At 41.5% G+C, this 25,666-nt stretch overlaps 1 protein-coding gene across 3 annotated transcripts in view; it reads right to left on the bottom strand.

The window, feature by feature from the left end:
• Positions 1-25,666, bottom strand: part of ZFAND3 (zinc finger AN1-type containing 3) — a 307,728-nt gene that overhangs the window by 5,147 nt on the left and 276,915 nt on the right. The window lies entirely within an intron of this gene.

The following is a 25,666-nucleotide window of genomic DNA, read 5'->3' as shown; positions in this document are numbered from 1 at the left end:
CAGGGGGAACCAAACTTTGACCTGACTCTTCAACTTAGAAAGTTAACAATTGTAAGGCATACAGTTCCATTCAGATGCTCTCACTCGCAGGTAAACCTCACCTCTGTTCACACAGTGAGGGGCCTGTGGTATTTTGAGACTAAACACACATGGAAAAATCTGCACAAACACCATCATGAGGGAAAGGTGACATAGCACCCAACACCTTGCTCTAAGTGCTGTGAAAGTCCTAACAGTATTTCCTGTTGTACTTGTTTGTTTACAAAACTCAGCAACAATCACTGCCCAAGAGACACTCAAAAATCTCATCCAGAGCCTGAAGAGAAAGGGCCATTCTGTCTCTCCCCACAGTGCTGGCAGGCAGGGTCCTGAGCATCTGAACCAGGTAACTGCCTCAACTGCCATTCCCTTCCCTCCACTCCTCTCCTGTCCACACATGCACAGGCCACGAGGAATGAATACTGTTTGGTGGGGTGGGGGTGGGGAAAATGGGCGGAAGAGGAGCTAGAAGGAGAGGGAAGGAGCCAGCTTGACATCCTGAAGGCAGCGAGTCCCTATCCTTGGCTGAGGCCCTGTTCCCCAGGTCAGCACTTCCCTCCAAACCATGAAAATTGTGCAGGCATTGAAACTCTTTTTCTGTGGCATTTCCTAAAGGAAGGCAAAGAAAGTGATGCCAAAATTCACAGCCTGGGTCCTTAATATTTTTATTCAATCCTGGCCAGATAGAAATGTTGCTTACCAGCTTTATCATGGGAGTAAAAAGCACCATTTAAAATTGGCGAAACTGGGGGCCTCCCAGGGGCACAAGGGGTTAAGACACAACCTATGAAACTGTCTGCAGCAACTGTAGCACGAGTTTGCTCCCTGCTCAAGGAGCTACCCACATGGCACAGCAGACCTCTCCTGACTCACCCACTGCTCCCCTAGGCAGTGTATTTCGGTCAGTCTGCCTGATTTGTTCCACACTCTGTCTCTGGTGAGTCCTCTAACCCCCCACAACTCTGGCCTGTACCCCAGCTCTTGTATGCATAAATCAATCTTAAAAAAAAAATAAAATTGGCAAAACTGGGCAGCTCTGGGTTCTTTTGGACTTTAATTAATTAAACATTTGTTTTCTTACAGAACCCACTCTTGTAGGAACCTCCAAAGTGGCTGTTTCAGTCAAGTCGCAGACCTGGGTGGGCCTCAGCTCCAGTTGCTAGGATGTTTTTACTGCACTTGGAAGAAATATTTTACACTTTCTTGCTCACTGAAATTTCAAATTGTCAAAGGTTCAAGCAGAACCTAGAAATCTTGACAAGCCTTGGGGACCAAGGTACTGTAAAATGATCCACTGATGTGAAACCTGAAGTGGCAGCGCACCCGTGTGCAGCCTATGCACACGCAAGTCTGACCCAGGGTGCCTGCCCCTCAGCCTGTGCCATCTGCAGCCTGGGACTGAGGTCTTGTCAGTATGTCCAGTTAGGAGGAAAATCAGAGACTGCTCCCACAGATGTAAACAGAGCTCCCAAAGGTTCCTAAGAAACCTAGGTAGCAGATCCTCTGCATCTCAAGTCTGCGTCAATGAGTATCATTTGCTACCTAAAGTAATTATTTGAAAAACAAATGCCAAATATCCCTGGACCCTGTGTCTGAAATGACCAGACAGGTCTGCTAGAAAAATGTGATCTCTTTTTTCTAGCAAGGTAAAAGTTTCTTAAAGTTCAGGAGAGCTCACTGACCGCATAGCTCATCTGTTAAGTACATGCTGGGAGCAGCAGGTGACTGCAGGAAAGCTTGTTGGCAAGCCTGAGCCATTTATACTACCACCAGCAGCAATCCCTGGATTATACCACATCCGCTGACCAAATGCCCAAGGCGGAATTTGTAGCTCAGAAATGTATTAAAGGATCTTAATGCATTTTATTTCATCAGGCCCTTGGAACAGGCAAGGAGGCTGCAGGTGATTCGGAAATGGAATGTGCCTGCTTTACATTCTCCTCTGTCCCTGGGCTTTGCATGACAGAGGGAAAGCATCCCACTCCAAGAAACAACAGGATCTGACTCCCTGACACAGTGATCGGTTTGGCTGTGGGGAGAGAAGGGGCAGATGGACAGGCCAGCTGCCCAGGGCACTGGACCTAAAGCTACAGTGAATCACCACCGGTGATCAGTCTGTGTTGCAAAGGGAAGTTGCAACTGAGAAGAGCCCACTCTAGTCCTCAGTAATCTAATAAAACCATACAGAGACAGTTCTGAAATAGAATGATTTGTTTTTCTTACAAATCAATTAAAATATCTGTGAGATACAAGCTAAATGTTAGAACAAAAGGCAGTGTCACCGAAGGCAGGTACAGCTTTGTGCAGTGCGCTCCTAAGGCAGCTGTTTGCACTCAGCAAAGGCCGCAAGAGCAGTGAACAGCAAAGGGAAGTGGTGCACACTTCATTTTAAAAGCATCAAAAGTCACCACTCCAGGTAATCTGTCTTGTTGCGTCTCCAAGACAGCCCCAATCCCTGCAAAAACGAATGACCCCCTTCTTCTCTGAGCTAGTGGTTGTCCTGTCCCAGTAAGATCTTTCTATGACCCAACATGGGCAGCTTCACTGTCAGGCGCAGAACAAGTCTTCCCACCCTTCACTCTTCTCTCCACCTAGGAAAAACCTATCCCTCTTTTGCCACAGTGTGGGGAGGGGATCGGGATGAGGGAGAACAGGTTGTCTGTACCATGAGGATACTGTGCCATCAAATCTGACTTTTGAGAACCCTCCTGTGAGTAGGTCCTTAAACCCCTCAATACACAAAGAGAAGGGGGCTGGATGCAGTCTCTCTTTTTATCTGGAAATAAATACAGATTTAAAAACAAAGGAAAACAGCTCAAGGCAGCTTTTGCCACAGAAATAAGGACGTGCTCTTTCAAACAGTTTCATTTCTGTAGCTGAAAGCAGGTTAATATACTTGGGAAATTTTAAGGATCTGAAAAACCCTGGGAGGTAGGTGACTCCTTTCTGTCCCTTCCCTTGACCTCCAACCTCTCTGTGGGTGTCGGGAGAAGAGGGAGGCAGTGGCAGGCAGGAAACTTCTTTCTTTCTACCCTCCTGTCTGTCTTCCTCCTTCTATCATCATTTCATCAGGGATCCAATTTGGCCTTCTCTTAGAACAGTTCCTTGTCCTTCAAAATATTATTAGGCTTCTGGAAAACCAACTCCAAAGCAAGAGTGGATGTAAGAAAAAGAGCCACACCCACTCTACCCAGGAGCCACCCTGCCCAGGTTATCCCCAGGCCCACAGAAGCAACTCAGTCGCAAAACTCCTGGCATATAACTCACCAGGGAACTGTCGCCTGTTCAGCCATTCCAGAAGGCTCAACTGGCAAGCGCCAGTTTACCAAGTCACACAATGTCCAAGTGGCAATCAGGGGCATCAGACTGTAAGTGCCATACATCTCTTTCTAGAACAACACTGGGAAAAAGAGGAACCTTCCCCTATCTTTCTCTGCTGCCTTTCAGTCCACATGCTGGGGCTGCAGGGTTGTATAAAGATGAAGACCAGAGTTTGGAGAGCTCTATGGCTTGGTCCCACCCTAGCAAGTCCTGTAACAGAGAGCTTCAATCTCTCTTTCTAGATAATCCAGTGAGAAGCTTGTGCTCTGGAGTCCAGGTACTGGATCCAAGTTCCAGCTGCATGTTTTCACAGTTGTTGGCTATGGGTTAAGTGATTTCACCTTTCACAGCCTCAGCTGTGTCCCCTGTGAAATGGGGTTGTTACGGGCATTTAAAGGAGCCAGTGCATGGGAAGCCCTCGGCGCATAGGTCGGCTGTTACCGGGAAACACTTCCAGCTGCTGCCCATTCCCCTCACTTTACACAGCACAACACACACATCAGGCTTCAGGGCTGGCCGCCCTCCCCCTATTCCCTCCTCTGCTCTCTTCTGCCTCCCAGTCTAGACTCTGATTCCCTCCTTCTCTGAGAAACTGATACTGACAAAAGAGAATGAAAGTGGAAGTTCATTCCTCTGAACACGGGATGCAGACGTTTCCACAGTCCCTCTCCACAAGCCTCTTTGTACAGACTATAAATGCATGGTAAGTGACAAGCTCGGTAAAAATTTCTGTTGAAGATATGCAAATTTTAGAGAAACCTGATTTAAATATATGAAGACTACACAGAGCTGCCTGGAAAGCACTCAGTGGTTAGGGACACCATGAAAGGGACAGAGAAACTTTCCAAGGACAGTAGAGAGCAGTTTCTCTGCTCCTGCGGGGGCTTCTCCACAGGTATTGCTAATATTCTGCAAGCCTCTCATCAGCAGAGGCACACCATGTGTGTTTCCAAGTTTGGTCACGTACAGGCCATGTCGAAGAGCGCTGCGTCTCTTTCCCTGAGATTGTCAGGCTGAGAACTGCAGTGAAAGGATGAGCCGGAGAAAGGAGTGGGCTGCAGACACTGTGCAAACAATCTATGTTTTTTACCCAAAATGTGTCAGCATCACGTGCACTTATTTTACGTGCTTCTTTTACGAATGAAAAGTCTCTCTACATGCTTCCTGTTTTCACCACAATAACTCAAAAAGGTCATTCTAAGGAGCTCAGGAATATAAGCAAGCTTTTCTCTATTTTCACAACATTTGAGTTTTAAATCACAAGTTCCACAATGACTACTGGGGTATGTGTGGGGTGGGGGACACACCAAGAGAAGCTGATTTCTTGATTCTCCTTGTTTAAGAAGTTTAACTACACCTCTCTTAGAGGGAAGCACATTTATTCAGTGGCAGAATATCTTAGAGGCACACATGAGCTGAAATTTGAAGTCGGACTGGGGATGATATATAGTTAAAACTCCCACTGAATAGACTCCAGAGGTCTCTAAGATTCAAGACTTTCTACCTGGATGGAAGAGGGGAGCTGACCTCAGAGCCCAGTTCTCTCACTTGGGGAATTCAGTGAGGTGGGAATGAGGCTCAGACACAAAGATTTTGCAAAAATGCTAGAATCTGGGTATTTGAAAACAGCCCTGAGTGGAGTCTGAACACAGTTTAAATCCAATGATCTTTTTCAGTTCTCTGACTGTGACTAGATGATGAGCCCCAAAGGCCTGTGGCATACTGCTTTTCTTTCTCTGGTAGCTCCTCATCTACTTTAAATATCAGAATTATTTGTATCAGAATTATTCAGTGCTAGTTTCTTTTTTGTCTCAAGAGTTAGCTTATTTACTATCTCCTAAAATTTCAAGTTCTAACTCTATGTGCAAGCAACTCTGAAATTTATCTCTTTGCCCCAGATCTCTCTTTAGAACTCATGTCTCTTGATCAATTATATACTTGATATTTTTGATATCTAAGACTTCAGATGACCTAAATGAAACAGGACACTTGTGTTTCTCCTTCAGTGTCCCCATTCTAAGAGAACAAGATAACCATGCAGCCAGTGGCGCATGTCACAAACCTGAAGTCATCACTGTTATCCTCCTCATTCTTCACATTTAATTACCCAAGTTGATTTTATTTCCAAAAATCAAATTCATCTATCTCTCTCTACTGCCAACAGCTAATCAAAGCCACCAGTATTCTCTTGCTAATACTACTGCAACAGCCTCTTCTAGGTGGTTGCCCACATCAAGCCCATCCTCTTCAGAGCAGCCAAAGTGATTCTATACAACCCTACACATTTGTGCTGCCCTTGCCAGAGTTAGAGGGATTTGTTTTTGTGCAAATGACCTAAGTTATACCTGCTTTATATTTGTTAATTCCTTTTTGAATAGGTAATACATGAACATAAAAGAAATTCAATGTGTATAAAACTACATTCAGCAAAAAGTCTCCCATTCTATTCTCTGTTAACCTCCTCAGAGGCAAAACAACTGTCACCACCAATTCTTACCTATACTTCAGAGTCTCTCCCAGAGGGGTGTTTAAAAAATGGGTATCAGATCTGTCACTCCTTTGGTTAAAATCCATCAGTGATTTCCTGCTACTTTTATTATTTTTTTAAGATTTATTTATTTATGCATACAAGAGCTGGGGTACAGGCCAGAGATGTGGCGGGGGTGAGAGGATCCACCAGAGACAGGGCAGGGAACAGAACAGGCAGACTGACTGAAATACACTGCTGAGGGAAGCAGCGGTTGAGACATGAGAGGTCTGCCTCGCCATGTGGGTTTCTCCCTGGCCGGCCGGGGATCGAACTTGTGCTACAGAGGCTGTGGATTGCTTCATAGTGTGGTGCTTAACCCCTTGTGCCAACAGGGAGGCCCCCTTCCTGCTACTTTTCGACTAAAATTTTTACTACTTACAAAGGCTTACCAGTTCCCCACCTGGTCCCACCACCTGCCATCCCATACTGCTCATGCACGGTGCTCCAACCATACTGGCCACTTCCCTGGTCCTCAGATGGACCAGGTTTGTCCCATCTCCAGGGTCGTTATTGCTCTGTCTAGGACATTTCTCCCAGTTCTCTGAGAATGGCTGAATGGCTGGCTTTCTCAGCTTTTATGTCTCAGTTTAGCTCTCACACTTCCTCCCAGATACTGCCTTCCCAGCCACACTGGAGCTCCCCCTTGTTCGCCTCATTCTCTGTCATTGTATTACATCATGACATATATTCCTATCAGAAATATCTTGTTTTCTGTTCCTTTGTTTCCTGTATTTCTCACTCAAGGAATAAAAGCACTCTGAGGTTGGGGACTCTTCCAGTTTTAGTCCCTGTTCTCTGGAACTCAATTAATGAAGGTTAGTAAGTAGACTGAATAGAAACAATTTTGAGTCAGTATTTGACTCATTAGAAACAGAAGGAAATCACTTCTAAGTAATAAAAGAATGTTTGATGCCAGTTAACTATGTGCCCCTCACCCTCACTCCTGGAGAGGACCATCACCACACAATCAGCTATACTTGGGTGAACAGGTGTATGGTGGGTTCAATTAAAAAATATCATCCACTGTCTTTGGCTATATCCTACTTCTTTGCAGTAGCAGGTTTATTTTCCTAATTATGCTTTTCTATCGCCATTATTAATATAAGCCTATGATTTTGGAGTGTACTCTGAGAAGCAACCTAGAAATGTCCAAAAGGTATTAGATGCTCTCGTGGAATTAAAACTTTGCTGAAATTCATGATCACACATGAACAGACAGTGAAGAACTGAACATAATCACACCACTGACATTCGTTTTCTACTCTACCCTGGCATTTTGGTCAGTTATTCCAGCTGCTATAGAAAATTAATCCTAGGAAACAGTTCAAGGGAAGAGCAATTTAATGGATGCAAGAGTATTAACACAAACCTGGTCCTTTAATTTGTAAATCTGGAACTTTTTTTCCCTTCCCAGGTGAATATGTAACACTACAGTGCATAGCTCTGGAGAGCACATGTCATTCTATGTATTAATCACAAGAATGCACAAATGCCACTGTGTGCTCACTCACAGTTTTCATCTCCAGGGGCTACTGGACTGACATGGTTCAAGAAGAGTGTGGCACTGTGTGGAAAACAGCAGCCTGCTGCTGCATAGCAGGTATCCCTGTGATCCAGTTAGGAGGAGGCCTGCTCTCAGCTCCTTAACGCACAAGTGGGCCAATTACCAGTCTAAGTCTCCTCAACCCACAGGAAAAACCTTCAACATAGCAGCTACTGCCTGCCACCTCCACCTTATGGCCTAAGGCCAAACGACCTACCCCCCTGGACATCAAAAACAGTATCTTAAGTAATACTTAATGGTCAGTGTTCATTTTAGCTCGTACAACAGTTAATAAGGCCCCTGATCATGTACAAGATGATAGCAAAGCAAAGAAGGGTACTCTGTCATCTGCTCCATCCAGTTATGTCCCAGGCATGGTGGCACAGTGTTGGGGTACAGACTATATCAGACAGTCTAGTAGGTCTACCTCTCAACTCCACTGGCAACAATAGATAAAGAGAACATCCTTCAAATCTCAGGAAAGAATATGCAGTGGTACCCTCCCAAACTCACTCCATCCCTGAGTAAATGCTGATGGACTCTGATATTCCACCAATGCTGCCATTTCTGCCTTTCTCCCATTTCCCCGAATTTTTCAACTTTGTTTCTCTACTTTCTCTACTACTAGTCCTTCTCTTCTTTTTTTCCCCACCCCCCTTTATTTTTTGTTTCTCATGTAGTTATGGCTGTGCAACTCCTGCTCTGAAGATGTTTTTTGGACCACAGGCTCAAGAGGCAGGCCAAGTTTGGTGATGCTGGTGGTGAGTATCTACACTGAGCAGCTTTTAAATGTGTGCCTCTCCACCTACATGCAAAACCCACAGGAGGTGCCTTCATGTCTTGCTGAGTTCTACCTAATCCAGGAAGGGAATGATGTCTGTGCATGCAAAGAGCTATAGAAAGGTGAGCAGTTTTTCTGAAGAAACCCGCTGATTCAATTATTTTAGGCTGACTTACCTACCCTTTTCAAATTTTGGCATTTGAACCTTGCTCTAATATTTCATTTGTCGGTCAACTACTCAGATCTGCAGAGACTGAGCACCTCTTTCCACTAAAGTGTCACCTCTTAGCACTTAGTTCCTGACTACCCAGCACTTATTTCTTTTGAGTTTCTGGGCTTCATGCCCTTCAGGGTCTCTCTTCCAGGGACCTTACTCCCTAGCAACATGAATCTCAGAGAGTAAACAGTTCTAGTACTATTGACACTGGGCATTGTGTGAGAGTTAACAACCCACAAACTTTGGTTCAGTGTCCCTGTTATGGGGGCTCTGGTAGGTGGGCTGATATAGCATTCTATGGAGGCCTTCTATATAAGGGCCTTAAAAAGATGGTCAGATGCCCCTAAATGCAAGTTCTCTTTTTGTAACACTGGTTATAATTATCAACAAACATTGCAAGTTGTGCTGCTATTCACAACAAACTTAATTCAGATTCATTGCCAGCAAAAAGATAGCAAAATTTGAAGCAGTCAGTCTTTTCTTGGAGTCTGCATCTCCAGGGCCCAATAGTTGAGGAGTAAGAGCTATCATGTGATCTTATCACAACCTTGGTCTGCTTAGGTAAAAGCACTTTCCAAAAGCAGAGACAAACTTCATTGATATTGATCTGTTCGGAGGAAAGGTGCTATAGAAATCTCATCTAATAAATAAAGGATTCAGGGTCCAATGTTGGACAGTCAGTGCAGCAAGGAAAAGAAGCTATCAGGATCAAGGAGTCAAAAGTATTTATTGGTCATCTGTGCACTGTTTACAGAGCTCTCTTCAAGGGGCTGGGTGGAAAAGGAAAAATAAAGAAATCACTAGTTTCTGCCTTAAAGACAACTGGAGATGCAAAGAGAGGGAAACAGCTGAAGGACATAAGAAGCAAAGCAAGAAATCAACTGCAAATAAAATCAATACAATCCAACCATGTGTAATAAATCGGGGGTGCTAAGGAAAGGTCAACTGCATAAGGTATCCTGGAGAGTTAAGTTTTCAAGGAAAATGAGGACATGAATTAGCACTCAGGAGAAAATGGAATGTACACATCAATAACAATTAAGTGCCACTGTATCTCATATTATCCAGGTGCAGCGGAAAACCAAAGGTGTCAATACTGGGGCCCCCATCCTCCTGAAGCATCTTATCTAGAGGGAATGACAAGTGGCACATGAAACAAAACAGTGCACTGGGATGACTCATTAACACCATCTTAAGTGGTTTCACATAGTAGGTACCTATTATATTTTTCATTTTTTTGCCATTCAGTATTCTATAAAAAGCATCTCTGAAATGGGGATGGGTTAAATTAAATTAAGGAATTAAATTAAATTAAATTAAGGAATGGGCTAAGATCTATGTGGCTGAAAATACAGAAAATGCATGCTCCAGTCATCTCCTCACCTTTAGGGTACCCTCACAGGCCAGTTTTGGGACATGAAAAACTGGTGGGATTCTAGGAACTCAAAAGACCTGGGCTCAAAAGCCAGGTGCTCCCTTAAGTAGTTCTGAATTACTTGAGTTTTCACCTGTGTGAAAATGAAGTACTGTTTATGCAGTAATGCTTTTATTATAGGGTCAAATGATGTAAGACAAGTGCAGGCATCCAGTATACATAGCAGGTATTCAACAAAGCTGTTTTTCTTTCACTGTGAGAATCACAAATGCAGTGGTACAGGGTCTACTCATTCATTCAAATATTTACTATATATGATGCATAACAAGTACTGTGGCAGGAGCTAAAAGTTGTCAAAACTAAGTGATATGGTCTCTTAGGGCCTAAGAGGAGGGACAGAGATTTGAGAGACGTTATCAGTAGATGCCAGCCAGCCTTATACTCTATAGAAGACTTTTGGGTACTCTTAGAAGGAGATTAGCAGGGAAAGGGTATTATGAAAAAAGATACCCCGATTTTGTGAAGACCTGTGATGAAGAAATGTAGAGACAGGTTTTACCTATTGTAAATAGTGCTGCAATAAACATAGGGGTACAGGTGCTCTTTTGAATCAATGTTGTTGTGTCCTTTGGGTAGATCCCTAGTAGTGGAATTGCCGGGTCCTATGGTAGCTCCATTTTCAGTAGACTGAGGAACCTCCACACAGCTTACCATAGTGGTTGGACCAGTTTGCACTCCCACCAGCAATGTAGAAGAGTTCCTTTTTCACCACATCCTCACCTACATTTTTTGTTGCTTGTTTTTTTGATATGTGCCATTCTTACTGGTGTAAGATGGTATCTCAATGTGGCTTTAATTTGCATTTCCCTGATTATAAGGGATATTTTCATATGCCTGTTGGCCATTTGCATTTCCTCTTTGGAGAAATGTCTTTTAAGAAGCCCATTTCTTGACTGGATTATTTATTTTGTTTTTGTTGAGTCATGTGAGTTCTTTGTGTATCTTTGTATCAGTCCCTTATCAGTTGTCTGGAGTGCAAAGACTTTTTTCCCCAAGCAGTGTGGTATCTCTCTGTTTTGGTTAATGTCTCTTTAAGGGCTCCCCTGGTGGCGCAGCGGGCAGCGGTTGAGCACTAGGCTGTAAAGCTGCCCATGGCCTCTGCAGTGCCGGTTCGATCCCCAGCCGAGGGCAAGGTTCCCACATGGTGCGCAGACCTGTCCTGCCGCGCCTGCTGCTCCCCTCAGCAGTATGTTTCGTTAGTCTGCCTGTTCTGTTCTCCTCTCTGGCTCTGGTGAATTCTCTTACCCTCCCGCGCTTCTGACTGTACCTAGTGCTTGTATAAATAAATAAATCTTAAAAAAAAAAAAAAACCTGGAAACAACCCAAATGCCCAAAAATAGATGACTGGATCAAGAAGATGTGGCATATATACACAACAGAATATTATTCAGCAATCAAAAAAGATAAACTCATGCCATTTGCAGCAATGTGGATGGAACTAGAAGGAATTATGCTCAGTGAAACAAGCCAGAAGGAAAAAGAAAAATATCAGATGGTATCACTTACAGCAGGAATATTAGGGAAGCAAATACGACATCAGTGTAAAAAAATAACAACAGTACAAAACACAACAAAGCAAGAATGGACAATTATAAATGAGAGACATACTGCAGGGGAGGAGGAGGGAGAAGGATCAGAGGGACAGAGGGAGGAGCACAGGGGACTGTGGTAATGGTGCACAGGTGCTTTGGGGAAGGAAACTCTATAGGGACTACACCTAAGGGAGGGGGGAAGCAAATATTGTTTAAAATGAACAATGATGTAAAAAATTAAAAAAAATTAATATAAAAACAAGTAAATGATGGGAAAACAAAAAGAAACGTAGATATAAACACTGCATCCAGTTTGGCATTCCTGCACTCCACCTTGTTCTTGAGGCCTCCATACTAGTTCTGCAGTACATGTGAATGAACCTGCTACTGTAGGAATCGGGGTTCTAGAGAACCAAAGCTACTGCGTTCAAATACCTGAAGATATTTCAGATGTATTGCAGGAGAGGTAGATGGTTTGTGATGGGTCCGCTTGGAGGGCAGAGTGAAGAAGAATAAGGTCATGTCTTATTAGGAGCCCAGTTTCAGCTCACTGGAGGAAGCACCTAGGGAATCCTAGCAGTATATCACACTTCCTCCAGGCTGCAGGTGTACACAGCAGCTGGGTAACTGTGGGAGCGCTGTTGACTGTAGTTTCTGGAATGTTAGTTCAGGAGGCACGACTGGCACCAGATGGAACTTCTAAGTATCTTAAGTGCTTGGATTCTACAGAGTGTGACAGGTTTATCAGGCAGGAACCTGATACACACAATAGGTCCATGACTTCAAAAGAGGCCATCTATTCATGTGCAAGGTGAATCATATCTTTTATTTATGCAATTATAGTCATCCTCAAAACTGAATGTTTAATTATAGGCATAGGCACATAAAATAATTTTCATTAGCCCAAATAAGCAGAGCTACCCTGATGTTATATGCACTTTGTCTAATACTTTCCTCTCCAACCAACAGAACTTCAAGGCACACAAAATACGTACAAACAAATATGCTAAGGTTCTCTATCTAGGACTTACTCCTTATTCCTCAGGATGCACATGTACCTTGCTTCAAGAATTTAAATGGCGACTCATTCAGATATTCTTCCAGTCACCTACTTGGGCCTGCCTTTGAAACTACAGCAAAAGGGTGTTCCCCTAAAGATAAGCAGACACTTCATACAACACCACACATGGCTAATTTTTTCTTGTGTGTCATTAGTCAACACTAACTGGGTACCCTCTAATAGGAGTGGTGGGAACTTACAAAACAAATAGTTGTCCTGGCCCCTGAGGATTTTAAAATCTAGCAGGGAAGAAAAGATGAGTGGAAAAAGGCATATGTTAAACATATTTAAGTGAAAGAGAATGGAGTTTGCTAAAGTCAACAGATGCAAAGCCTCTAAGATGTGGATCAACTCATTTGAAATTTGTAGTCATTCTATTTGGTATTAAATTACCTTTGTATTTCCTATAGAAAAAAAGAACTACTAAGTGTATAAGCAGTATATAACTTTCATGTACATCAGAATCATCCGAGCAACTGCCTTTTTATTTTCTAAAGAAGCATCCTTCTCTACATAAGGACTCTGCAGTGCTGGGCTGAGGCCCACACTTTTTAAGAAGCACTGCTCAAGAGAGAACCACGGTGAGACTCTATTAGGAAAACAGATGAGAGTATCTAGTAGCAGATACTTGCATACAAATGTACTGAACACAAATTAGTTTTAACTATACATTTAAGAGCTTGGAAAGGACATTTTGGCAAAATTTTGTAAACAATTTATCAATGTGAAAGAAAAAATTAAAATCTTATTATTGTGACTAAATATTACTTTATTTTTTATCATAACTAGTCTAAGTATGAGGCAAATTACTGCAAAGGGTCCATACAAGAGTCCCAAGTACTAAATAAGGTTTTGAAAGAAAATTAGGTTAAGTGTCAGGGACATTAAATTAGGAAAAAAGTCAAGAGATCTTCTAGTTATTATTTCAGAAGCCAGCTTTAGTGGTTAATTTATCTCTAAACAATCTGTAAACCACCCACCACCCCCGCCCCCAACCAACCACACTTACCTTGCTAGACAAAAAACTAACTGAAACTATTTACTCTTGGAACTAAAACAAACAAAAATCAGTAATTCATTTCCTTTTGCAATAATCCAGTTCTCCCCATAAAGTATTCTAAACAGGGTAACCTATCTAAATTGTTGGGTTATTCTTGTGCTGTTACTGTTGCTAAATTGGGCTATAGAAGTGGCTGCAAATGTGCTATCCAAATGGAAAATATTCACTTCTTGAGAAAGGGTCTCCTGGTTCATCTGTCAGTAGAATATGAGTGGGAATGTGACACAGGTGTCATCTGATGAGCTCAACACATTCTGTCTTTTGAAAGTTCATCTTTGATGCTCTTTTGCTAGGGAAGGGAGCTCATGTTTCTGCTATCTATCTATAGTCTTGTTAAAGAACATATGGTTGGTTGGGTCTCTGGAATAGTGCTGAAATAATGGGCTAAATACATGGACTTAGTGTCAGTAATAGGTTTGATTTGTTTCACTCTAATGCCTCAACTTGCAATTTACAAAGGAGTAGCAGAAGGACTAATTTGGTTCTAGACTAGAAATGTTATACATTAAAGATTAAATAGGGAATACAGAGAACACACTCTCGTTTAGGCAAAAGTATAGTGAGGGTAAAAAAAGTTAATAGCAAAGGGAGAAAATTTTCTTAGAATTTGCTTCTAGATTTCTTATTACCTTTAACTCACACACATATAACTACCACCAAACTGTATTTTTTTTTTGTATTGCTTTGGGAAAGGTGGACAGTATATGGCTCCTTCTCTTGAAGTACAGGTAATATACACTCAGCAACTTTTGAATAAGTAGTAGAAAATTTATCCTTTCACTTGCCAGACTCAGTATAAAAAGCAGGAGTTCCAAAATGTCTGGGGTTTGAGTAGCCACACTCTCTATATAATACAACATAGAATATGGACTCGCCACTCAATAGCAGTAATAACACCTAAACTGTGAAATCAATTTGGTCTTGATAACAGACCACATGTGTTTCTCTGTATAGCACAGTTTTCTGACAGACCCAGGCTAGAATCCTGAACATAGAATAAAACCTTTTATAAGAATATAATTGGGGCCTCCCCTGGTAGCGCAGGTGGTTGAGCGCAGTGCTGTGAAGCTGTCCGCAGCCTCTTCAGCACTGGTTTGATCCCGGCAGGCCGGCGAGGGGCCCACATGGCACGGCAGACCTCTCCTGTGGCGCCCGCTGCTCCCCTTAGCAGTGTATTTTGTCAGTCTGCCTGTTCTGTTCCCCAATCTGTCTCTGGTGAATCCTCTCACCCTCCTGTGAATCTGACCTGTACCCCAGTTCTTGTATGAATAAATGGATAAATCTTTAAAAAAAAAAAAAGAATATAATTGCCTTGCTTTCTTTTAGACATAGCAGAGAAGGCCCATTGTTTCTTATGGGTTTAATTAACACTTGGATGAGCCTGGTATAATGGACCAGCCTGGTAGACCATCCTTCTATAAAGATTCAAAGGCTTCCTGGGCTTTCCTATGAGTGCCATTAAAAAAAAAAAGTCAAACTAGAAGATCATGTTGACCATATTCAAAACCAATGTTCATTTTCATTGATAAACAACCTCAAAACCCTATACTGTAGAATCTTGAATTTCTCTTTCTAGCAGTCTCTCAACTTGACCTCAAGGCTATAAAGTCACTTTCAAAAAACCAGCTTTGTCTAAGCATTCACTCTTTCCCTACATCCAAGCTCCACCCTTCCTCTTCTAAAGCCCCAATTGTGAAAGCCTATCTAGTCATCCAGTTTGAAATCTTCTGTCCTTCCCCATATTTCTATAACATATAGCTTATATCTTGGTTAAAACTCTTATAGCAGGTTGCCCTAAATGCCAGTTATTTTATAACTATGTTTGCCTACATTTGAAGTTCAACATATCCCTACTCTGAGTGCATATTAAGATCTTGGCAATTCTTGAAGTGACTCCAGGACTGAGGAAAGGTGGGGACAAGATGCATCCAGAACATAATTTGTTATGTCAGAGAGTAGGAAATGCTTTAAAAAAAAAAAAAAAAAAGGATGGAGGGGGGGTGATGTCAGAAGAATAGAGAAGTCAGTTTGAAAGACTTTCACTAGCCAAATCTGCAACAATTTGAGCACCAAAATAATTAAATACAATCATGAACTATACACCACTAAAGAATGTAACAGCCCATGAGTTCATACCAGCAGATTAATAAATGGGGGGGGGGGGTGGGGAGGAAAGAAGATTCTCATAGAAGAATGCTCAGGGCCAAATGGTAAATGGGCTAGAGTTAGAAAATTGTCATTTTGGTATCCATCATTGTCAAGATTGGTTCAGGCAAGAATTGTCAATGGTTGCTAAATCTAGAAGACATTTTTGATGGGGAGTAGGTCTCTTACATGGTCATAGAGTACTTTACCATATATTGCTTACTGGTTGCAAGAATAAAAATAATAAAATATTTTGTTTTACAGTTAAGAAATTGAACTAGATCTTGAGCAGATCAATGAATCAAAATTAACATCAGTAATGAGGGTCCAATATACATTTGTGCTTCCCAATGTAAAACCCTAAAGAGAACACTAAATCACTTATAATAGTCTGGCTGGGAATGCATAATCTGAATATAATCATGAAGAAACAGTAAGCCCAAATCAAGGGAAGTTTTATTTCTTTTTAGAAAAGTGGGGAGGAGGGTGTGTGTATTGACATTCAAAAATGTCAACTGCATTAAAAACAAAGGAAGGGGATGGAAATCTTCCTCATTAAAAGACTCTAAAGAGACATTATAACTAAATATAAAACCTGATCATGGACTAGATTCTGTAACAGAAGGGGAGAAATACTTTTAAAAGAACATTATTGAATCAACTGACAAAACTGGAATATGAATGACAGATTTGATAAAAGTTTCTATCACTATGAATTTACTGAGGTTGGTAACTGTGCTAGGGTTATATAAAATAGTATCCCTATTCTTAGTTTATATTTAGCTTATATTTAGCTTATTCTTAGTTTATCCCTATTCTGAAGTTTATAGGGATAAAAGGTCATGATGTTTGCAACTAAATGATCCAGGTAAAATCTTTTAATTTCCAAATAAAAGCATTAAAATAATACCTGGGAACCTTTTTAATTTAATTCTTTAGAAAGAGGCCCAGACATGCCATTTTTCAAGTTTCCCAGGGATTAACAACAGCCTAGAGCAGTGGTTCTCAAAGTAAGGTCCTCAGACCAACTACATCAACACCATCTGCGAAAACTGTTAAAAATGCACAGGTCAAAATGGGGCGGAGCAACATGGCGGCGAGGAGACGCTGCGAGTAAGATCTCCCATTAAAAAAAGTGAATAGGGAGGAAAAGCGGCAGGTCCCAGAGAGAACTGGGACACGGAAGATAAACGGGTGAAGCCAGCGAACTGCCCGAAGAAGAAACTGGCCATAAAAGAGGACTAGAAGGGAGGGAAGCGCAGAACCCTGCTCCCCTCCCCCGCCCACAGAGGCGGCACTCTCCAACCCGCAGAGAGGAGGAAACAACAAACCAAAACGGCCAACAAGAAAAACGGACTCAGCAAGCGGGACTGTGAGCGGAAAGGAACTATTGCAGCCACCACACCCCGTGAACGGGAGCTGAGGCGAACCCTGCAGGATCCGCCCCGGCGGTGAGCGAACGGCTCCGGGCGCCATTAGAGAAGAACGAAGACCCCGGGAGACGCGCACACAGCCCTGGCTGCCGGTAAGCTGGCGCGGAAACGCGGAGTGCTCGGCGCACTTGAAAAGCAAGTGCAGACCTGGATCGCGGCTGCCCAGGTTCCCGCGCCTGCGACCTAGGCTTGCGGGGAGACGACCTAGGCTTGCGGGGAGACGCGCGGAGGTCCTCACTGAGGTGAAGGTCCCTCCCTGAGTAAGCAGGATCCAGGCGCCCAGGCACGGGAGTGGTGCAAAAGGCGCCATTCCCGCGCCACTGAACTGGGCTACAGCCCGCGTCCTGGAACTGAGGGCTTTGAACTGAGACCCGGGGCACGAAAATTCGGGGCGTGGTTTCTCCACGACGGTGGGGCACAAGGCAGACACAGCACCCCAAAGCTGTTGAGGTGTACCCTACCATTTCCGCTCTGTTCTCTGTCCCACGGGGTGGGGGGAGGCGAAAAACAGCCCCCCAAGGACAATAGGAGAGATCTCTGGCGCCACCTAGCGACCAGGAAAAAAAAAAAAGTCACTAACACCCTATAAAACAGGACATTTCTTAAGACTGCTTGAAAAGGGCAGAAGGTTTCTGGAGGACCCAGTGGCCAGCCGGGAAGTTATTCCACGCCAGGCCCCTTCCGACCAGCAGTCTGAGCCCACAGAGGGAGCAGGCACCCACGTCCGGGGCAGACCGGGGCGCAGAAGAGTGTGCCTGAAACCGGAGGCGCAGGGACTGCATCCCGCTTCGCCATTTGAGAACAGGGACATTTCTTCAGTAAAAACTGCCTAAAACCAGCAGAAAGCTCCCCCAGAAGACAGAGATGGCTCCTGGAAGAGCCAGAGGGGAGCGGAGAAGTTCACCCAAGATGTCAGTCAGTCCGAGCAACACAGTGTCCCAACGCATACGACAAATTAGAAAACAGACAGTAGGGAGTAGAAGAACCACACGCAACCTAAAAACTCCTCAGGAAAGAAGCACACCACAAAAAGAAAACCACTCCCCAGATTGCAACGACAGCAACTTGGAAGAACTTCTGAGCCTTCCAGAAAGAGAATTTAAAATTGCCATGATTAAAAAAGTGATAGATCAGAAGAAGGAAATTGAGTCCCTAAAGAGGGAAGTAAGAGAAATGCAGGAGATCAAAGAATTAATGGAGGAACTAAAGAACTCTGGGAAAAGCAATGAAAGCAGAATAGATGAAATGGAAGAACGAATAAGTAATCTTGAAGACACAGAAATAAAAAGAACCAAAACAGAAAAGGAAAGAGAAGTACGAAGGAAAAAGAATGAAGAAAGACTTCGGGAACTATCTGACTCCATGAGGAAAGGAAATATAAGAGTTATAGGAATTCCAGAAGGAGAGGAGAGAGATGTAGGAACAGAGAAAATATTCATGGATATAATTGAAGAGAACTTCCCAAATGAGAAGAAGGAGCTGAAAATTGATATACAAGAAGCAAGAAGAACACCAAACTTCCACGACGAAAGGAAAAACACAGCAAGACACATAATAGTAAAGCTCCCAAGAATCCAGGACAAGGAAAAAATAATGAAGCTGACAAGAGGGAAGAAACAGATAACATTCAAAGGAAAACCAATCAGGCTGACATCAGACTTCTCTGAAGAAACACTACGGGCAAGGAGAGAGTGGAGGGACATAGTCAACAGACTCCAAGAAAACAGATGCCAACCAAGAATACTCTATCCCGCAAAGCTCTCTTTCCTCCATGAAGAAAGAATATGGACCTTCCCAGACAAAGAGAAACTCCGGAATTTCATTGCGACTAAACCCCCACTCCAAAAAATACTACAAGGAATCCTAAAGCCAGAACCTCAGAGGGACGAATAACAACGAAAGAAGACCAAAAAAAAAAAAAGTTATTAAAAGAATAAATAAATAAAATCAAAGGAAAGACAAACATAATGGCAAATACAGATGCTAACATATCAATATTAACTCTAAATGTAAATGGACTAAACTCTTCAATAAAAAGACACAGAGTTGCAGCCTGGATTAAGAAACAAAACCCAACCTTTTGCTGTCTCCAGGAAACACATTTAGCTACAAAAGATAAAAATAGGCTCAAAGTCAAAGGATGGAAAACAATCCTACAAGCAAATGGGCCAAAAAAGAAAGCAGGAACAGCTATACTTATATCAGATAAAACAGACTTCAAACTCAAAAAAATAAAAAGAGACCCCAATGGTCACTACATTATGATTAAGGGGACAATACTTCAAGAAGAAATAACACTCATTAACATATACTCACCAAACGAAAGAGCACCAAAATATATCAGACAACTGTTGTCCTCTCTGAAAACAGACATCAGAGAAAACACATACGTAGTGGGAGACTTCAACACACCACTATCAACAATGGATAGATCAACAAGACAAAAAATAAGTAAAGAAACTAAAGCTCTAAATAAGGACCTAGAGCATTTGGGCTTAACAGACATCTATAGAACACTAAACCCAAAAAAAACGGAGTACACATTTTTCTCAAGCGCACACGGATCATTCTCCAGGATCGATCACATACTGGGGCACAAGACAAACATCAACAGATACACCAAGATTGAAATCATACCAACCATCTTTTCTGACCACGAAGGCATCAAACTAGAAATAAATCATAAAAAGAAGGCAAGGAACTATCCTACCTCATGGAGATTAAAAGCCACACTACTGGAAGACCACTGGACTAATGAGGAGATCAAAGAAGAAATTAAAAAATTCTTTGAATTGAATGACAAGGAGGACACCAATATCCTAAATGTATGGGATGCAGCAAAAGCAGTAATAAGAGGAAAATATATAGCAATAGAAGCTCACATCAAAAAACAAGAAAGAACTCAAAGAAACAACCTAATCTCGAAGCTCAAAGATCTAGAAAAAGAACAACAAAAAAACCCCAGAACCAGTAGAAGAAAAGAAATAATAAAAACCAAAGCAGAAATAAATGAAATTGAAACTAAAAAAACAATCCAAAAGATCAATGAAACCAAGAGCTGGTTCTTTGAAAAAATAAATAAAATAGACAAACCCCTAGCCAGGCTCACAAAGGAAAAAAGGGAGAAAGCACAAATACACAGAATCATAAATGAAAGAGGAGAAATCACAACGGACACAGCAGAAATCAAAAGAATAATCAGTAACTACTATGAACAGTTATATGGAAACAAGTTCAACAATCTAGAGGAGATGGACAAATTCCTACAACTCTACAATCACCCAAAGCTAGATAAAGAAGAAATAGAACACCTAAACAGACCAATTACAAGCAGTGAAATTGAAATGGTAATTAAAAACCTCCCCAAAAACAAAAGCCCAGGACCTGATGGATTTACAAATGAATTCTACCAAACATTCAGAGACGAATTAGTGCCTATCCTTCACAAACTCTTCCAAAAAATTGAGAAGGAAGGGACAATACCAAACACGTTCTATGAAGCCAATATTACACTAATACCAAAACCGAATAAGGACAACACAAAAAAGGAAAACTATAGGCCAATCTCCCTAATGAACACTGATGCAAAAATCCTCAATAAAATTTTAGCTATCAGAATCCAACAATGTATCCATAAGATAATTCACCACGACCAAGTTGGATTCATTCCAGGGGCACAAGGATGGTTTAACATCCGAAAATCAATCAACGTTATCCAACACATCAACAAAAAGAAATATAAAAACCATATGATAATATCAATAGATGCTGAGAAAGCTTTCGACAAAGTGCAACACCCATTCATGATAAAAGCCCTTGAAATTCTTGGGATACAAGGAACATACCTCAACATCATAAAGGCCATCTATGACAAGCCAACAGCCAGTATCATTCTCAATGGTGAAAAGCTGAAAGCAATTCCATTAAGATCTGGAACAAGACAAGGATGTCCACTCTCACCACTGCTTTTCAATATAATACTGGAAGTCCTAGCCAGAGCAATAAGACAAGAGAAAGACATCCAAGGAATCCAAATAGGAAAAGAAGAAGTCAAACTATCACTATTTGCAGATGATATGATAATATACATAGAGAACCCCAAAATCTCCACAGAAAAACTAATTCAACTCATCAATCAATTCAGTAAAGTGGCAGGATACAAAATCAACACGCAAAAGTCAGTGGCCTTCCTATACACAAACAATAAATCTGAAGAAGAAGAAATCAAAAAAACCACCCCTTTTATTATCGAAACAAAAAAAATCAAATATTTGGGAATAAATCTAACAAAAGAGGTAAAGGACCTATACAAAGAAAACTATAAAACACTGTTAAAAGAAATAGAAGAAGACACAAAGAAATGGAAAGACATCCCCTGCTCATGGATTGGAAGAATAAACATTATTAAAATGGCCATCCTACCAAAAGCAATATACAGATTCAATGCTATTCCAATCAAAATCTCAATGGCATTCTTCAAAGAAATAGAACAATTATTGATGAAATTCATATGGAATCACCAAAAACCCCGAATAGCCAAAGCTCTACTGAAAAAAAAAGAAGGAAATGGAGGCATCACACTCCCAGACTTCAAACTCTACTACAAAGCCATAATCATCAAAACTGCATGGTATTGGAACAAGAACAGACATACAGACCAATGGAATCGAATAGAAAATCCAGAAATAAACCCACAGATTTATGGTCAACTAATCTTTGACAAAGGAGCAAAGACTATGCATTGGAGCAAAGAAAGTTTGTTCAATAAATGGTGCTGGGAAAACTGGGTCGCTACATGCAAAAGAATGAAGCTTGACCACTACCTCACACCATACACAAAAATCAACTCAAAATGGATTAAAGAACTAGACATAAGACCTGAAACCATAAAATACATAGAAGGAAATATAGGCGAAACACTACGGGATTTGCACATCAAAGACATCTTTACAGACACATCACCCAAAGCAGTGATAGTGAAGAGAAAGATAAACAGCTGGGACTACATCAAATTAAAGAGCTTCTGCACAGCAAAAGAGACAATAACAAAAACAAAGAGAAACCCCACCAACTGGGAGAACATTTTTGCACCCAACACTAATGATAAAGGACTGATCACAAAAATCTGCAAAGAGCTGATGAGACTCAGCAACAACAAAGAAAATAATCCAGTCAAAAAATGGGCAGAAGAGCTAAAAAGAAACTTCTCTGAAGAGGAAATGCAAATGGCCAACAGACATATGAAAAAATGTTCAACATCACTTGTAATCAGGGAAATGCAAATCAAAACTACCATGAGATACCATCTCACACCAGTGAGAATGGCACATATTAAAAAAACTAGCAACAACAAATGTTGGCGAGGATGTGGAGAAAAAGGAACTCTTGTGCACTGTTGGTGGGAGTGCAAACTGGTCCAACCACTATGGAGAGCTGTGTGGAGATTTCTGGACCTACTAAACATAGAGCTTCCATATGATCCAGCAATTCCACTCCTAGGTATTTACCCAAAGGACACAGAAACATCAATTCCAAAGAGCACCTGCACTCCTATGTTTATAGCAGCACTGTTTACAATAGCTAAGCTTTGGAAACAACCCAAATGCCCAAAAATAGATGACTGGATCAAGAAGATGTGGTACATATATACCATGGAATATTACTCAGCATTCAAAAAAGATAAACACATGCAATTTGCAGCAACATGGATGGCACTGGAAGGGATCATGCTCAGCGAAATAAGCCAAAAAGAAAAAGAAAAATACCGGATGGTCTCACTCATAGCAGGAATCTAGAAAACTTAAATAAGGGACCAGGAAAATGAATATAAGAAAGTGAAAATCAAAATCAAGAAAAAAACTATGAACCAGAGACACTTTTGGGGGGGTGGGGGGCGGGAGGGGAAGGATTGGGGTCAGAATGGGGCGTTTGCAATTGTATGGGGGAATATAAAAATAAAATTTAATATTTAAAAAAAAAAAAAAAAAAAAAAAGAAGGCAAGTAATAAGCAAAAAAAAAAAAAAAAAAAAAAAAAAAATGCACAGGTCTACAGAACCAGAACATCTGATGGTGAGAGCCACAGCTTTCCTGGATTCTAGTGCTTACTCAAGTTTCAAACCACTGACCAGGAGTATGAGCTCTTATAGTTTATATTTCCAGCTCCTGTGTTCCCCACAAAATGTAGCAAAACAGTTTTTGTGTAGTCATATCTCAAAAAATGCTTAGTGATGGCTGCTATGTTCTCCATAAAATCTAGCAAAAACAGTTTTTGTACAGCCCTATCTCAATAAATGTTTGCCAAACATATTTGACAGTGAATGATGAGGCAGAAATGATTATTAAGGCAGTCAGAAATGACAAACTACTTTAAAAGGTCCCAGCTAAAGCATCACTCTGAGTTTCTAAAGTGAATATAGTTTATTTTGAAAGCAATAGAGGAAGTGAGATTACTTAGGAGGTTAGTAAAAGCCTTGCTGCTCCAAAAGGGAGCAGATCAGCTTACACTTTGTTAAGTCATTGTCAATTGAAAATATGGGATAAGTGAACACTTAGACTTGTATTTAAAAATTAATTCTGTGGTTCTGGAAATCAGTGCACTGAGAAAGCCATGCTGGATGCCTCATGCATGGTTTGCTTAGAGAACCGAGCATTTATGTGGCTGTAATGTGGCCCAGATTTGATGAGGATGGCCAGATTTCAGGAAAACATACTCTAGGTGGTATTTGGAGAGGTAAGACTTTTGTAAGGAGAATGAGCTGATCAATCTGCCTGCTGAATAGAAAAAGAAATAAAGAATTTCATTTTTATTGCAATTGTTTTCTATCTTGAGAATTTAAAGTGGTGAGGATACTCGAGGATGCAGGATATCAACCTTGCCTCACTACATGACTTTTCTACTGGCACCCTGAAAGATTTCACAGGAAAAGGGTGTTACATTGGTATTGTTGATTTAAAGGTTATCTAGTCATAGCCAGGCAGAGAAGAATTCATCTTCAGAATTCACCTCCTTACTGAAAACCCATGGAGTGTCTTGGCAATTAACAATTCCTATCACCTCTAGCTGTACCCTATGTGAGAAGGCTCAGAACTCGCCTTACAAATTGCTCTTTTGAAGATCAAAGGGAAGCTGAATGTGTCTGTGTGTGCTCTCGATGAGACTGTAATTTAATGGAATTTTTAGAGAAGGCTGGCTGGCAGTGTTTGGATGACAGCCCTGGGGCGGAGGATTCAGGGGAGCTTGGCCACTCTTCCCTTTGGAGCTCGTTCCCCATCTTTAATTGGCACCTCATTAGAAATTAATGAAAATGACATCCTCTGTTCTTCCTGCTCTAGGCATCGAATGCTACAAAAAGGCCCATCACAATTCATAACACATTCAATTTATATAGCAATGGCTCTTAAGCATTATTTATGAGATGTGAATTTCTTGTCAGCAGTTAATAACCTGTACAAGAGTGGAAGGGGAATGGGGGGAAAAAGATGGGTGGGTGGGGGAGGGGAGAAGAAATACATATATATAATTTTATATTTTATATATATACATACATACATGTGTGTGTATACACATATAAAAAGATTTTCTGCAGGGGAGAACTGTTCTGAGATCAAACTACTTTCCTGAGTTTTCACTCTAATCACTAAATAACTATGCACCCACGCCCTCTCTCCCCCCAGCTTTAAACCTTTCAGGGCAGTTAAATGTCTTCTGAACACTCCATGTATTATCAAGGAAATAACTACACAAACACCTTTTTCTAGAGACACCCAAATGGACAGGCAGGAGGAACACAAGAGCTACTTGTCAAGGATAGTCCCAAAGGTGTATGTTCCCATTGCTGTGCTTCACCTTTTAAAATGTGGTAGTTGACTCAGTCATTTTTCTGGGTACATAAGTGTAATACTTTGTTGGCCAAATTGAACTTCCAGCTTTCTCTAGGAAGGCTAAATACGGAGGGACTACAGAAAGCTTGGGGTTTCCCTCCCCAGCAGAAAAATCAAATCTCTCTATAAGTAGACCCTCAGAATTGAGCACAAGCCAGAGGATTACTTATTAGAGCATTTAAAAAGAATGCAGCAAACCCAACAGGCACTTAGAAACCCAGCCTCCTGTCCAAGAGGTGAAGACACAGCAGGGTAATCTGCACTTACCAGAGACAGTCCACTTGGCCTCGTTTCAAAGCACATGAAGTCATCTAACATGTATTTCTGAATTTTTTCAGCTAAGTGCTTAAGACCTTTAGAAAATTAGGTGGTTTGCATCAAAGCTGAAGGGTAAACTAAAACACCTGGTTACAACACCTCTGTATCTCTCAGAGCTAAATTGTGAAGTCTCACTGCTTGCCTGGCAAAGAAGGCAGTATTAGCCACTGCCAGAGGCTAGACAGCACATTTGATGGACCAATTGCTTGGTCCACTAGGGCAAATCCTGTGTAATACCCGGGATTCAGTTACTTTCAAGAAAGAAACAAGAATGTAAGGGACAGGAAAATCCAATGTTTCTAATTTAGGAAAAACCATAGGCCTGTGTTATAAAAGCAATAGGTAAGATGGTCAGGCAGGCTTCACAACA

This window comes from Talpa occidentalis, unplaced genomic scaffold (genome assembly GCF_014898055.3).
Source record: "Talpa occidentalis isolate TD23 unplaced genomic scaffold, MPIMG_talOcc4v2.1 talOcc4.2, whole genome shotgun sequence".
Lineage (NCBI taxonomy): Eukaryota > Metazoa > Chordata > Mammalia > Eulipotyphla > Talpidae > Talpa > Talpa occidentalis.
The sequence above is the reverse complement of the archived record's forward strand: the minus strand, read 5'-3'. Positions and strand labels throughout refer to the sequence as shown.